Raw genomic sequence first — 16,576 nt, 5'->3', positions numbered from 1 at the left:
TCCGTCAATATTCCTGCAGGCCCCATGGCATAAAATGATACAGAATTTCCCTAGATGCCAAGGAAAACTGGAATACTTGGGCTAGCAGGGTTAATCCAATGAGTAAACCGTTCAGATTTTAAAATTAAAATGAAATAGAAAAAAAAAAATTCCAGAAAGCCCTTTGACACTAATTGATAGTTACAACAGAACAACGCCCAGTGGAAACATGGGTGCAAGCAAGGCATAATTTGAAAGAAAATGTCTGGTATTGGTGAAATCCACCGCGTCCAGGTTATCCTATCACTTTGTGTAACTGTGTAACTTTGTGTAATTGTGAGGCTCTTATTCTGCCTCTGATTCTCTAAGTACCTAATGTTTCTTTTGGTGCTTGATTCTGAAAAGGAAGCCCAAGCAATGGTCCCAGCAGTGAAGTTAAACCCTTCAGAAGAGCTACAGGCCTTCAACCAACTCGAAAGGAAAAGTCCAGTTCTTCCACTTTGCTGGGCATAAGAATTACGTGGGGAGCTCTTTCTGGCCCCACCCCAGACCGGCACACCCAGGAGCAGTGCGACTCCATCCATGTTTGCAACCACAGCTCTGCTTTTAAACCACCCGTTTTAATTCTTAATAGAAACTCAAATACATTAAAAATAATACAGGCCTCAAGAGAAAAGGAAGAATCAATCAGAAAATCCAAATGAAGTTGAAGATTTCGGTAGCAGAATCTCTAGCAGCATGAATCGTTTGGTCCACGGGTCTCTGTTCCGTGTGAATCAGAATTACCAGGGGAAGTTGTTAGACATGCATATCTCACATCAGTCAGCAAAAATTCTTATCCAAGAATCTTTATTTTAATAAATGCTCTGAAACGCAAAACACAGACACACACGGTGATCGAGAAGCAGGCGACCTCCCTCTGAAACACACTGGATGAGAACCCAGTGCAGTATGCTCCCAAGTCACACATGAGCAGCACTGTGCCTCGCCCTGCTCGCCTGCCCGGTATGGGAGGTGGCCAGCACTACCTCAGGGGGCAACCCTGAAACAGGAGCAACTCCAGCAAAGCTCACGGCACACCCTCCCCCCGGAGCTCTGGTCACTGTCCCAAGAGCAGCAAGAACATCTTTCAAGTCACTGGCCGTAGTGACACGGCACCTGCACCATAAGAACACGAAGCTCAAGGGACAGACCTTATACTGCCATCCTGCTCCACAGACAGGAAACCTGAAGCAGAGGAAGTCACTGATGACTCAACTGCTGAGCTGGGAGGAAGAAAAAGAAACCTCAGGAATTCAGTTGAGTTTGATGCTAGAAATATTATTCAGCATGCAAGTTAATAGAGCTGATCACAGAATTAGCTAAAAATCAAAGAATCTGGCAAAATGTGGATGTCCACCTTACTTTACTACCAATAAATAAACATGTACCCAAATACAAAATTCAGGGGGAAATCTGTCCCACCCTAAATGAATCTATTCTAGCCAATATAAACATGGAACAATAATGTCATGCTCAGATACATTTTTCCGTCGCAGTAAAATCTTCAAACTGTTGAAATAAAACAGAATGACACGAGCTTTCTAGTCAGTGATCCCTCCATTTCAGCTGTTTGTCTGAATCAGCAGCAGTTGGAGGAAATAAACCCATCAGAGTGGTCTTGAGTGGAAAGAACAGTAAACAAAACACTTGAACAGAATTTTGTACGTATTCATGTTTCTTTGAAAAACAAAATTATTTTATTAAAAATGTGATTTGGAAAGAGAGTGCAATTAGCTTTGCACAGGCGCTGCCGAGATGTTCTGGAACCCACCAGACATATGTAAATATCTTGTGATATCAGTTCCATTTGAGTAGACCCGTCAAGATATTTACAGGGCTTGACAATACTCCTGTCTTTAATTAAATTTTTGCCCAGATACTTTAATGTAATTTAAATAGATTATTAGTTGTCAGGATCTAATACAAATTTTTTTTACGATTTAGTTACTTTAAGTACTCGGACTGAAGAAACTAATTTAACCCTAGGACTGAGCGGCTTTAAGCATCAAGATGAGACCACTAAAAAGCTCCCACTGCCCTCTGTACTTTCCCAATAATCTTAAATTAATACAACTTAATTGCAAATAGCAAGGCACTAAATTGAGCCCCTCCCTCACTTTTTTAAAACAAAATAGGTTGGGGAGGGTCCTAAGGAAAAACCCATTTACACTTGTTCAGTTTCCAGGTTCTTTATTTTGGGCAGTGGCTTTATTCTCCCAATGGCTGGCTAGGTAGGAAATAGTGTTCTCACTATAAATCCCATAAAATAACTACCAAACAAACACCTGTTGTGCACAAGGCAGGACATATATTAAAAACTGGTGTCCAGGGATTTCAAAAAGAAAAACAAGATTTACAAAGACATGCACAAGCTAATTTGGCCAATAGATTTCACGACTGGGTAAAACAGTGCCAGGACAAGGCTACAGCTTCTGGCTCAGCTTTCTGGTGAATGGGAGCCGACTTCTAAATACGGCCCGAAAAAGGCCTTAGTACAAAATGACTGTAATTAATAAGAATAATTCATTAAAGAAACAAAGAACACTGTCTAATTGTCTTTCCTGACTGCCATGCACTTTACCCCACTGCACTTCCTCTTTTCAGAACACTGGCCTTGGAGCCGTAACTGCAAGAACGTTATCTATGGGATACAAAACCAAAGCACTTCTAGAAATCAAACGTTCCTTACAACATTTATTTTTAGGTTGGCAACACAAGCCAAATCTGCTTAATTTCCATTAACCACATGGCCACATGCACATTGAAATAAACCATGAGGTCTGGGTTGGGAGACTGCCGTGCATAAGGTACCCCATCTTTGGCCAGGTTTTCCCGTCTCAGGAATTCGGCTCATCTCATGGCCTGCTGATGTGCCAGCTTTCAGTACCTCCAGCCTTAATTCCCCCAAGTACCACAGCAGAGAAACATTTTTAAAAACCAGTTTAAGACAGCCCCTTGGCTCGCACATGTATATAACACAGTGGCCTGCAGACCAGCGTAACAAGTCACAAGAAAGATCATTTAGAAAATACGCAGAACCAACTACAAACTTACTGGGCTTGCTGACGTGACTCACAAACTCTGTGTTTGATCACCTGGTGGGATAACTACCAACAACTAAAGAAAAAAAAATCCCTTGCAAATAGTAAAAGTCTATGTTGGCTCATGCATGAAGTTCACCTGTCTGTTCAGCAGATGCCTCTCTTAAGGTTATTTTCTTTAGAAAACAAACCTCTACTTGCCCAAGACTTTTATACACTCTAGGTCCAAAAAACATACTTTAAAAAAAGGACACTACCGCTGGCTAAACTAAAAGGCCATTTACTGTGGCTGAATTCTATAAAGGGAGTATGACACCTAAGAGGATAAAAAAGGAAAAGGCCCTAAGCAAAAAAATTTTTTGAAAAACACAAATCCCACCTGTGCAAATCTAGCTGTGCTCTGGAAATCCTTTCTCAGCCACAGAGAAACAGCTCCTGCTCAGTGCCTTGAAGCTGCAATTAAATGGTAGTAATTTAAGATTATAGAGAGAGCAAAGGGCAGTGGGACCTCTTTGGAGGGCTTCCCTTCCCACTTCATGCTCTCCAATCAGGGGTTAAATGAGTTTCTTTAATGTAAGTACCTTAAAGTAACTGAATCATAAACAAAATTTATACTATTTTCTGACAGCCTGCAATCTATTTAAATTTTATTAACGTGCGTCTAAAATTATTTTTAAAAGACAGAACTCGAGCAATGCCCTGTAAATATTCTTGGCATACTACTGAAATGTAATTGGTACTATGTCACCTAATGTTGTTTGCACTTACATACTTTTTTGTGATGCAGAATCTTACAAGATAACATTTCAAAACTGAGTTTCAGTCTTAAGTAAAACCTGAAAACCAAATAAACAGCACAATAAGATTGGCTGCAAAGAGGAAGCTGGGTTCAAAAGAAGTCACATCTGCTCCATTCTTTCCTCCCTTCTCTTAATGCTGGCATTGAACATGCTATGGTATAAATATATTTGTTTAAGAAATATCACAATTCTTCTGTTAATTTAAACTGCTGAAAACACACATATCTTTCAATAGAGCCTAAGAATGTAAATATACAAGGCCAGGGATAGAGTCTTAAGCAAGGACAAACTTAGTAACAGAAAACCTTTCCTAGACTCAATATTAACCAAGTTAACTTTTGTTATTGTTAGTACAAATGATTTAACTAGAAAATATTTATAGCTTAAAAAAAAAACATTACATATTGCAGAAAATTGCCTAATAGCATCCATGTGTATGTTTAACTCGCATTGTTTAATTACACAATAAAAGGTATACCCAATAAAAGCTACAGACTTTGAAACATGTTGGGCACTATGGTTATGAAACTCTGACTAATAAAATACAAAGTGCTTACTATGTGATCGACATTTGTTAATTAAAAATGCAATCCTTAAATTACAATTATTTTTATTCTTCTGTATGTGTTTACTTGTCCTACTTCCTACTTTGTTCTACTTAATTAAAAATGACATTTAATTTGGGGAGAGTTTATAGCCAAAAAAAAAAGTGTTACACAGTTTATACTCCAGAATTTAAATATAAACACAAAAGCTTAGACATCTCCAGGAATATAACCCCCTTAGTTTGAGACAGTTAATCTGAATACTTGATGCTTCTTTCATTATACTTTGACAAACCTGTGAAAACAAAATGCTAAAGTAATTACTGTTACTACTCTCTTTAAAAATGTAAAGCAGTTAAATTTTCCTAGAAAACAAGCAAGGACAAGTTACAGAGAACTTGAATAAAAGTACCAACATGGTCATGTTGAATGTCAATCTAAAAAAAGAGGTTATGTCTAATCTGGAGAATGTTCCCTCTCGCCTTTTTAAATTCCAAGAGTGGGCTGACACAAAACTTCATCACCAGGGTTCTTTTCTTTTTTTCTTTTTTCTTTCTTTTTTTTTCTTTCTTTGAGCTGCACATCAGATTTAAACCCTCACATACAAAACCCTAGCTTCCCTGACAAGGCAGATCTTCTAAACTTGATGTGAGAAAACGTTATCTAACTCTAGTGTAGGAGGCTAATGTTGGTAAAAAGAGTTCCACTGCACAGTTCTGGGTAGCAAGGCAGCCTCTGGAAGACTTAATATTCTCTTACTACCTTTTGGGTGCATTCTCTTCATAAACAAGAAAGCATTAAAAAAATAGTAACTTGTTTAGCAACTCAGCACCCATAAGGAACTCAAATGCTGCCTAGAGAGAGGCTGAGTATTTTCTTCCAAGTGAGCCTTGGCTTGCACAACAAAGATCAGCATTTGCAATGGTCCATTTCTGCATTACTGAATATATAGCTTTGCTGCTTGATCGAATAGTCCAGGGTTCTTTCTCCACGTAGAGCTCCTGACAACAACCCAGCAGCAGCTCTGTTTGATCTTTCCTGCTTCCTTAATTTGGGTTGTCAAGGTTCAGCAGTTGGAGGCTGTTTACTTTACTTTCCCCACCCCCACCCCCCCAAAAAAACTGATTTTTTTTTCCTCTCATACTCCAAAGTCTGGGGGGGGGGGGGGCGGGGAAAGGGGAATGCAGCCAGTGGCAAGATGTTAAACCTTTTTCCCCTTTTGCAGTGAGACTGTAGCTGACACCTTTTGAATAGTAACCAGTTGAGTTTCTTTTTATATTTTTAATGCTCTTTATTAGATATTTCAAATAGAAAAATCAGACAAGGAAAAACCCATTCCAAATCTCTAAAACTGTGAGCCCAATTTTCTTTTCTTGGTCTCTAAGATGTGGGTATTTCCACTTTGAAAATCAAAACTCCAATGGAATTCTAAAAAAGATTTGAAACATTTCTCTCTGGAACTGAAAATAACAGAACTCCTCTGTCTCAATTATACAGGTTAATCCCTGGGTAGAAAACACCTGAAGTCTGACCATTTCTCCTCAAATTCCAATTAAGACATCTCCCCCCAAACTGATTCTCAGTGGAAAAACGGGGGAGGCAGAAGAGATGGAAGATAAAAATTTTCCATGGATTATTCAATATATTTTCAGCAGTAGAAAAATTCCTTAAATATCCTTCAGATATTCTCAACTCAGCTACAAACACTAAATCCTGAAGCCTACGGACAACCAAAGGTAAAGTGTACATGGTTTCAATGTATAGACTCCTTTCAAAGCGGATACAGAAAGCCCCTCCAGTATTTAAAGAGCAGTAACAAAAAAGAAAATCGAACTTATAAAATACCTGTGACCGAACATGAGAGCAACATCAGCCCCTCATAAGTGGGCTGGAGAAGCTCAAACGCAACCAAATTAAATGTTTATATTAATTTCATTACTCTGCCCAAGCCTCACAAACGAGGGCTGGGGGAAGGGGGTGCTGGGAAGAGGAAGAAATAAGTTTCATTTCGGGTTTTCTAGTCGAGCAAAAGGAAAATGAATTAAAAGGAATACGTAGGATGAGCCCAGACTAAATCAATACACTTTGTAATCAGCCCGGCAAGGGTATTTGGACACAATGACTTGGAAATAATTAATAGTTATAAGGGGGGAGTAGGGTGAGAAGGGGGGCCAGGGATGTCACCATATTTTACAGGAGCACTTTACACTCCACGCTAAACTTTGATCTCCAGATTTTCGGATTTAGGAAGGAAAGATAAAAAAGAGGAAGTCCAGTATTTCGAAGCACCTACCGGCTTGAAGACGGGCACATTCCCGGCTCCCGGCACCTATCGCTGCGCTCGTGCCGCCCATGCTGGCGCTCTGGGCACAGAGCCCCCGGGTTCAGCCAGGGCTCTCGGGTGTCCCTCGCCCCCGCCCGCCGCCGCCTCGACTTACCCGCGGAGTCCAGGCAGGGAGTGGGGGCGCCTCCTTCACGCCCGCGGAGGAGGCGCCGGCAGTACCATGGTCCCCGCGCCGCCGCCGCTGCCCCCGGCCCGCTGGCTCGCCGCGCGCTCTCCGCCTCTCGCTAACTTTCGGGCTCTGCGATCGACAAGAAACCGGGGCGACCCTCAGCAAGTCTTCCGGGTGCAGGTTGGGGGAAATTGAGGGGGCGGGATGAGTGAGTAGGCCCAGGGGCCAAGACAGAGAGGGCGGCGGGCGGGAGGACCCGCGAGCGCGCGTGGAGGGAAGAGAGGATGTGTCTCAGGGAATCCCTGCAAAGATCCCGAGACCGGGAAATCGGCCCGAGCAAAGTCTGAGCACCTTCGCCGGGATCTTACAAAGTTGCAACAACAAAAAAGGAGGGGGGAGGGAAGGGGGAAGGGGCTGGGATAGGGATGTGTTCGCAGGCGCAAGGTTTGCAGTTACAATTGTTTATTTAGTCCTTATTCTCACAGGGGGCGGGAGCTGCGCGGGAATGGGATGAGGGTGGGGGGCCGCGCGGGCAGCAATCCCGAAGCAAACACTTGAGACGGGGGCCGGCGACTTTGTTTCAGGGCGCGGAGCTCTCCGGTGCCCGCTGGTGTCTCCGCCAGCCTCCGGGAACTGAGGCGGAGCTCACAACAGGTGGGGAGGGAGACTCGCCGAGGGCCAAAAAGGAGAAGGAATCCAAGTTTCCGAGCGCGGCGGTACTGGGGAGGAGGGGGGCGGGAGGCGGGGGCGAGGAGAGGCGGAGGCAGCGAATGACCGCGACCCCGCTGCGACTGGCAAACTCCTCGGCTCCCAGCGCTGGGGCCGTGGTCCCCGCTCGAAGCTCACGCCGTCCCGGCTCGCCGGCTCAGCTGAATCTTCTGCGGGACAGGAATGGAGCGTGGGGAGCTCGGGAGGAAGGCAGCGTGCGGGCGAGACCCGGAGAGCCATCAGCCGCGGGGACAGGGCAGAGGGACTCGGCGACTCACGCGCTTCTCAGGACAGACTGGGGCTTGGGAAATTCCCCCGTATCCCAAGCTTAGGAGGGGAGTAAAACCCTAAAGTATGTGTGGTATAGGGGAGGGATATCCGGGCGCGGCGACTCCCCGCAGGGCACCCTTCTCCCACTCCCACCCGCCGAGCTGTCGCGAGCCAGTGGTGGGGAGGCTGGGTTCGGTGATCCGGGCGTGCATGGGGCTGCGTGTCTAGCTGAGGTTGTGCGGGTGTGTCTGAGTTTTCTGGGCTCCGCGGGAGCCGCGAAGGGCTGCTCCCGCCTCCGGATTCGGGGAAAGGCGTGCGTGGCACCGGGGACGTCTGCAGGCGCGGGTCCCCGGGCGCGAGCGTCCCCAGTCATTTAGCCGCGACCCGCGGCGCAGCCCGGGGAAACCGAAGAGGCACATACTCGCGGACAGCGAAGGGAAAAAAGTTTTGCTGCAAGTCCAAACTTTGCGTTGCAGAGGTGCCTGGCGCGCGCCCCCTCCCACCGCGGATCCCACCCGTGGCCCTGCACCCGCCCGGCTCCTCGGCAGGCAGCCCAACGCTGGTCACCGAAAGTTGTGCCAGGCGGCCTGGGCTTATTGATTTCTTTCCCCGCGGCGATCGTGGAGAACGCAGAGCTAGGCGTGAAGGGGCCAAGGGAAGAGGATCTCCGCGCCGTCCGGCCCCCGTGTCCCCCCCCCACACACACACACACTTGACTTATGCAAATAGACCCAAGAACGCGGGCGCCACCGGAGGCCCCTCCACCCTCGCGACGGCCCGAGCCCCCACCCTGGGCCCAGACCTGTGGGAGAGAGGCTGAGAGGGAAGGGCTGGGGGAGATGCACGTGGAGCCTGGAGGTGGAGAGTTTTGTTTCTTTTTTTTTCCTTTATCTTTTTCTTTTTTTTTCTGTTTTTCTTTTTTTTTTTTTTTTTGTGCTGGTGGTTGTTGTTGTTGTTTAAAGTGGCGGAAACAAGGCAGGAGGCGGCTTGGGAAAAAGTGGAGCAGAAATGGAAAAATACAAACTCACCCGCTGCAAATGGTCTCTCGGTGCAAACTAAGGTGTTTTCGGGCCTTTCCCCGCGCGCGCCCACTCCCGCCCGCGCGCGCACCCCCGCGCATACACTCACTCGCGCACACGCGCGCACACACACGCACTCCCGGGCGAGGGCAGGGCCACCGCGAGTACAGCATGCAACCGCCACACAATAAATAACAATAGATTCCTCCGCTCGGGACTAGCTTCCCGGACCCCAGCCAGCGCCGGTGGCGGCGGCGGCGGCGCGGTAACGCCGAACTGAGGGCGCTCCCCAGCACGTCCCTCGGCCTTTTGCCGGGCACCCTGTCTGCTTCACACACCCCCAAGGGCCCCCCAGCACCCCCAGTGCGCGAGCCGCCACCCCGTCCCCAAGCCACTGGAGCGCTGGCGCCCACTCCCCTCCCCCCACCCCGGCCTCCCGGAACAAATAAATAAGGCGCGCGAGAGAGGCCAACACGTCGCGGAGGGAGATGTTGTTATTTTTTGCTGTTGTGCGTCCCTGACGTCACATCCACCTGCTGGGTAAACAACAAGGCTCTCGGCAAAAAAGAAAAAAAAAATCCTGCAACTGCCAGAGCAAGGGGGGCGGGGGGTAGCGCGGGCTGGGGAGAGGGGGTCCCAGGAGGTGGGAATGAGGGGCGTCCAGGCTGCGTGGGTAAGAGAGGGAAACAGAGCCCCGCAGGCCGGAGAGGAAGGGAACGCCAGATTAGTCCTTGGCGAAAGAAGGATCTGGCTAGAAAGACCTGGAAAATAAGGGGCAAGGGGGAGGCGGGATTCCTCAGAAGATGGGGAAAGGGGGGTCCATTCAGACGCCGGGGGGAAAAAAAACGAGAGGCAGAGTGTTAACTAGGGACGAAGATGGGAATGCGATGGCTATTTGCTTCGTTTCTGAGCTAAAAATACAGAAGGAAGGGGAGAGGATAGGAAAGGATGTGAGTATCCTCCAGTTAAAAGTGAAAGTGTTTTGCCATCAGTGACAGTTGAAGGAGGGGGAGGTGAGGGTGGTGTTCGCAACCCCCTTTCTCCTCTCCCATCCTCCCTCGGTCTCTCCTCTTTCTTTCAGCACTTTGTCCAATGAAAGAAGGCGAGTTCGGGAGGTGAAAGTTCAACAGAAGGACAAACCCCTGTTTGCAAGGAAACAGAAACCCGCCAGCGAGGGATTTTCCCCCCTGTATTTTGAATTAAGAGAGTGTAATGTGGGACGAGCTCCCTCCCCACCCCGTCCTGGTCAGAGTCACTGCAGGAATGTGTAGTTAGATCGACTTTGGGGGAAAGTGTCTGCATCGGGCGCTGTGTTCTTGCTACGGTTTCTCTTAGGAAAACGCCCAGGGGCTAGTATGTCAATCAGTTGTTTAACACAGATTATGAGCTCTCGACGAGATCAATCACTTGCAAAAAGCTTTGTCCAAATCTTTAAAAAGGTGTGATTTTTTCCCCTCTGTCCTGTTTGAAGTTCGGTGGAATTTAGAAATTTGAAGGAATAAATTAGGAGCCTGAATGAAATGTTTTGAAATGTATATATAAATGAATAAAGCTAAAGACACTAGTATTTCATTCACTTTTGTCAACACAGAAAGAAGAAGACTTTTTGTTTCCAAAATGTGACTTAGATACAGGCCTCTGTGGGTTGTTGTTGTTGTTGTTGTTAACAGAAATAATTTTTTTCAGATCTATTACCCCAGGTGCTGCCAAATTCCCAAGCCAGTATTTCCAGTTACTGGCCAACTCTTTATGAAAATATACTGAAAGCCACCCTGTGGATTCCTACAAAGTACTGGGGGAGGGGGCAGGGGGCACTGTTCCATTGGTCTTGAGACCAGCACAGTTGTAGATAATAAATATCCGGAAAGGGTATTACAAATGCTTTTGGATATTTCTTTTTTTTCTGTTTTTTTTTTTATTTTTACAAATACTGTTAAGCATTCATTTACGAAATTCTAAATCTCAATTTCAATAATAGCATAAAGCTACCCCTTTAAAATCATATCTGTTTTGCAAGTGGAAAAAAAAGCCATTCACCGATGTTACAGAATAAAGCCAGAGAAAGGGCGACTGTGCTAAGGTAATTCCAGTTTAGCAGGATTTATATTGAATGTGTTCTGCATAAGATTCCATGCTATCCAGACTAGACCATCCAGCAAATCTTTTAGACTAGAATCTAGATTTTAAAAAATGCATTTTAGTTTCAGTAGAACTTCCTTCGTTCCTAGAGGCTAGGGTTCAAGACATTAAAACATTAATGACACTCCTACATTCTAGACCATATTGGAGGCAAAACTAAATAAAATGCTTGCCCTTGAGAAGCTCACATTCTACAGCTGTCAGTAATAACGGTCTGATATTTACTGAATGCTTACTATGATCTGGGCACTGATTAAAAGCTTTATGTCAACTCAGTTAATGCTCCCAGTACTTGAACATCACTGGAAATTCCATATTCTGAATTCACATGGAATTAAATGGAAGTCCTCAAAGTATCCAGTCTCTTGCGGGAGCAGGAATTGTTTTTTCATTTCTAAAATGTTTATGCCAGGTACAACATGTTTATAGTATATGTTGGTTTGCTGAGTTATAACTCAGGGGAATAGCAAGTTATTTAAATGTGACAAATGTATTCCTAGTCTGTAAAGAACAATTCATGCTCTGATCTTGTTTTTTCAGATTGAACAGTGAATTCAATCTGAAAAAAAAAAAAATTATTAGAATTGCCATACTGAAAAGATCTTCAGATCACCACTGATCTTATTCTGCATTTTAACTGCCTCAAATTCTATATTCACTTGAAAGTGGGGGCCAAAGTCAGATTAGCAACAAGTTTTGCAGACAAAAAGAAATCCTGGTTGTAAATCACATAATATATTGTACTCAATGCTGTATATAATGCTATCTAATGCGCCGCCTTATTGAAGAACTCCATGTCCATTTGGCTTACATTAGAGGGAAACTTAACTACAGCTTAACATATTGTCCATTTTCAACACTGTCACGTTGCATTCATAGGGAGCACATTTTAATTTTTTATCAGTAATCAAGTGGAAGTTTCTTTTTGTTAAATTAAAGCAAGGGTTTTTAAATAAAGGGCATGGGGGTAGGACGCCACCTTTTGGTGGTAAAACATAGAAATCTCTTTTTAAACAGATGTTCCTGACATTTCATTTTTACAGAAAAGCAGAGGTGCTTGTCCCCATTTTGTTATATCCTAAGTAACGGGGGGGGGGGGGGGGTGGAATTAGTAAACTATAGTTAACTAATTGTAAATGCAAAATTAGTAAACTATAGTTAACTATGGCCAAAATGTCCCCAAAGCTTTGAGAAATGTTAGTACTGTGTCATGTATTATTAACTATTAATCAAACACCAACTTTGTTCTGCAAATACTGTGTCAATAAATATATGAGCATTTTGGGGAACAGAAACCAAGTGGCTATTTAACACTTAATGAGACACCTGAATGCTCCTCTGAGTTCAGAGTAAACAGAAACTTTAAAATCATGTCATTCAGTACCTCTTAAACTATAATTACCATCTTCCTAATTTTTGCCATATCTATGTAACATAGTAATTCCTGAATAATTAATATGCTGTACTCACTGGAGTAGTTATTATGGTAATTGTACTGAATATTCATTCTCCTTTAAATCAATCTACATGTTACTTATTTTTCTATTACTACTTTAAATGGGAAATCAGTACCACCCTCCATAAATTAAAAACAATCACAGTGAAAAAAGTCATTGATTTCTCTGTTAGAAAGAAAGAGTGGCAAAAAATATATAAAAATTAAAAATAATTGTTTTAGAAGAGAAAGTGGAAAGTGCTGAGAAGTGTTAAAGGCATGCATGTCAACAGAGAACGTTGTTTTCTCTTTGTTTTTGTGAACAACCAGAGGATCAAAAGTGTTTGCAGAGGGAGTATCATTTTCAATATGTGATTCAATGTTATCTAATGTCATCCCAGTGGCGAGACTTTTACACTTTGAGAAACTGGAATAACCAAGTATATCAAATTACAGAGTAGAAAGCTGGGGCCCAGGGAGGTTAAATCAACCTCCAAGGCCAAATAATTAACCAATTATAATTAATCCAGTTGCCGGACTGAGTTCCTTTTTCGATTTCCATCTCATGCTTTCCACTTCACAAAAGAGATGTGTCAACCATCCTCATATATTACATGGCCTGCCTGGCTTTTGAGAGATAGCCAACCTACACATCCCTTTACAGACAGAGAAGAAACAGGCCATAGAGGGTCAAGATCAAATTCAGCCCCTATTCACCCTCACCTCTTCCTCAGGTGTCGCAGACATCTAGGTGGGGATAAACACGGAGAAGAAAGGAGGGGAGGGTTGGGAAGTGAGATGGGAAGTAGAGAGAAGTTAATAAAAGTGGTCAGGCTCTTTAAATAGAAGCTTGCTGTCTTTCCTTCTTAGAAGAGAAAAATGGCTAATGAAAATCATGTGTTTTGGAATAAGTAGCAAGAGAAGTGTGTCCTCTGCATTCTGATGTCTATGTCCACACCAACAGTTAACAGAGGATCTCTTGTTTTAAAGTATACAATATTATCGAGCACTCTGAGACAAACCATTTGATAATTGAGTGGCTTGAAAAGCTAGTCAAGAAATGGTGAAAGACCCCAATTTTAACAGGGTTTTCTCCAACAACAAAACTTATTCAGAGGCTCGGCATTAAAACTAGAGACAATAGTGCATTTTCTGAAGTTTTAACCACAACAGAGGGGCCTTAGTTATAAAGATTGCATTTCCTGCTTTTTTTCTTTTAAGGGTACAGTTCTATAAACATAAATAAACATGGCCTGCAAATATTTTTGTGTTTTTCTAATCGGTCCTGGTTGCTGGTAACTACTCCATAGCTCTTTGCTTGTGGGTCCCAATGCATTGTAATCTCTATAAACTACAAGGTACAAAAAAGTATTCAGCCCAATACCTCCACTCCAAAAATTTCTTCTAGCCTCCTAAGCCCTGAACGTTAGCAATGCAACATGTTGGTAATTTGTAGATGCATAAAAGTAGTATGAGCTGCTGGACCATACCTGCCAGAGATACTAGAACATTCTAGAACCTTGCTGTACAAAATGAGATATGCTGATCTGCCTCGTGAACAGCACTGAGAGGGCTAAAACGCAGAAGTTCCACCTGCTCCCTAGACCTACTGAATCAACATCTGCACTTGAAAAAACTGCCCATCCGAGTCTCATACTCAGAAAAGTTTGAGAAACACAGGCCTGCAGTGCACGCAGTCTCTCTCATAACAGGCACCGGCTCAGTAATCTCGACAGTCTTAAACTGCTTGACAGCCTGTAAACTGTCTGCCATGCCTGGCTCTCCAAACTGGCGTCTTTTGTAAACTTTGTTGGTTCCTTGTTTTCAACCACTTGCAGAGGTGAGCCACTCAGTCACCTCCGTAAACCCTGATTAATTCCTCTGACATTAATAGCAGGGTGACTTCTCTCTCCTTTTACCCCAAAGAGACTGCTAATTGCCCTCCAATTGTTTACCTTTGTATTGTTTTATGAGTGCTCAGAGAAAGATGGAAGCTCTTCCCCACCAGACCAGAAACAAATGCCAGACAGGTTTGGGAAGGCTGAACACATGCTATGACCACACCTCGTTAGGAGAAGGGCTTCGCTTTCTTTGTTTTGTTTTCTTTTTTATGGAAGGGATGACGCCTCCATAATTATAGGTACTGCTGTTTCAAACCCAGAATGTTTTCCAAACCACCGAGGGGCCACACCTTCGGAAGCCCATGAGCCATCCTGGTTGGATTCTTTTTCCAATTCCCTCCACGGATGATAAAGACACGTCCAAGCACAACCAGATTTACATAAAGTGTAATGAAGGGCAGGGGGACCCCATCCAAATGTGGTCGCCTCCTGAATAAACATGAAGGAATCACAAGTAAACCTCACAGATGATGGTTAATTTGTTTCTGTGAAGTTCTCAAAAAGACTGGAGTCACTTCACCATCCTAACAAGATAACAGGTTACTTTTGTAACCTCCCAAAAAATAATTAAAACCATTGTTTTAATACTATCCTAAGGCAGTATAATTAAGTCTCTGCGTGAGTAATTGTGTACCTGAATTCAAAATAAGATTTCACATGTAAAGCAAAGTTCTGATTCTAATCTCTGACTAGTGTTTTGGCTCATATTTAGAATCCACAAGTACCAGTGCACTGTTACAATAGGCATTGTTTCGTAGGGCTGAAGACAGACTGTGTTTGTACGAGAAGGGAAATGAGGCAGGTCTTCCCACCTTCAGGAACACTGAGGTTGTGTGTTCCAAGTTATGGAAGATTTTAGAAGTGGCTAAAGAATACTTACTAAGCATGGGAATATGCTGACATTTTTGTTATGCTAAGCTTGGGATGCTTTTTAGTAATATCTATAAAATAGCCATCAAGAGAAGTTTCCTTTCTACCCCAGGATGTTCTTGAGCCACTTGTAAAATAAGGAAGCCATACAAAGATAAAAATCTGATCTCCTCACGGCTAATATGACTCCTATGGAAATGGATTGGAACTGAAGGTAATCATAGGGACAGATTTAATTGAAAAGTAATACATTTATATGCACAGAGAAATAGACACAAGAATAAACGTGTATGTGTGTCTGTGAGTTAATACATACTCGTACATATATTTCCCAGCTCTGTCCACTGAAAGGGGCGAGAAGCAGCAAATACACTCAACGGCAATGAGCACACCCAGCCCCCACATCTTGGTTTCTAAATGTGTTTCTCCAACAAAAGAAGTCAGAGATTCTCAAAAAACTAGTCAATTCCAGGGGTGGGGTAAACAAGATAAGGCTGGAGCCAGAATGTGCTAATGGAAGTGCGCGCGTGCACACACACACACACACACACACACACACACACACACAGACGGTGGTGGAGTGGGGAGAGACTTACTGGAAAGGCCTAGGAGCCAACCTGAAAGAGCTCCCCAATGCCCAAAGTTGAGACATCTGAAACAAGAAGAGAAAGAACCATAATATTGGATTGTAACACACACATGTGTGTATACAGAAGGTGCCAAAAAAGTGTATACATATTTTAAGAAAGGAAACAACTGTATTAGTTGTAATACTCAATGTATACCGATAACAAAAAATGAATACAAGTCACGTTTGACCTCTGCAATTACAAGAGGTGCTCACAGTGGTTCCTATCAGTGTCCAGACACTTCTGATTATGGCGAACTACTGCTTGAGCATAGACAACATCTCTTAAAATGTGTATGCATTTTTTGGCACTTCCAGTGTATATATACATACATAAATAAATGAGAAAGTGATGCAAGATTCCTTACAGAAGATTAGTGGGATCCAGTAATCAATCTTTTAACAAGTTTAAAGCTGAGGGCATGGCCTAGAGAACTCAGCCAGGTAACTTCAATGACGAAGTGGATTGTGTGTGATTAGGGAGAAGGGGGTGTTGTGGGCAGTTTGAGCACACAGGCCTCCCTAGGGAGCAGGTGTTGACTGCCCTCACCAGGAAAGCCAGCCCAGGTCAGGAGGAACTTGTGAATTTTCAAGAGAGTCAAGAAATCTCAATTTTTATCCAAATAGTCCTTGGTTGCTGACGGACCACGGACCTAGAAGGTCATAGCTGGTTAGAATGTATATATTGAGGTTTGGAATCCTTCCGTGGGGATTTCCAATCATTACCTATCCTGGGACTGTCTCCA

General features: G+C 43.8%; 1 protein-coding gene across 2 annotated transcripts in view; it reads right to left on the bottom strand.

Annotated features, from left to right (window-relative positions):
• FOXP1 (forkhead box P1) overlaps positions 1 to 15,813 on the bottom strand; it is a 578,556-nt gene extending 562,743 nt beyond the window's left edge. The window contains exons 1-2 of one of the 2 annotated variants that reach the window (XM_081071680.1): positions 15,799 to 15,813; positions 6,846 to 6,989 (exon numbers count right to left, since the gene is read on the bottom strand). The gene's annotated coding sequence lies outside the window, so the exon portion shown is untranslated. Of the gene's footprint in view, positions 1 to 6,845; positions 6,990 to 8,866; positions 9,395 to 15,798 lie in introns of those variants that run through there. The other variant, XM_081071679.1, reaches the window with a different exon arrangement.
• Between the last annotated feature and the right edge of the window lie 763 nt (positions 15,814 to 16,576).

This window comes from Rhinolophus hipposideros (genome assembly GCF_964194185.1).
Source record: "Rhinolophus hipposideros genome assembly, chromosome: 14".
Lineage (NCBI taxonomy): Eukaryota > Metazoa > Chordata > Mammalia > Chiroptera > Rhinolophidae > Rhinolophus > Rhinolophus hipposideros.
Note: the sequence above shows the minus strand (reverse complement) of the source record. Positions and strands in the feature narration are given on the sequence as shown.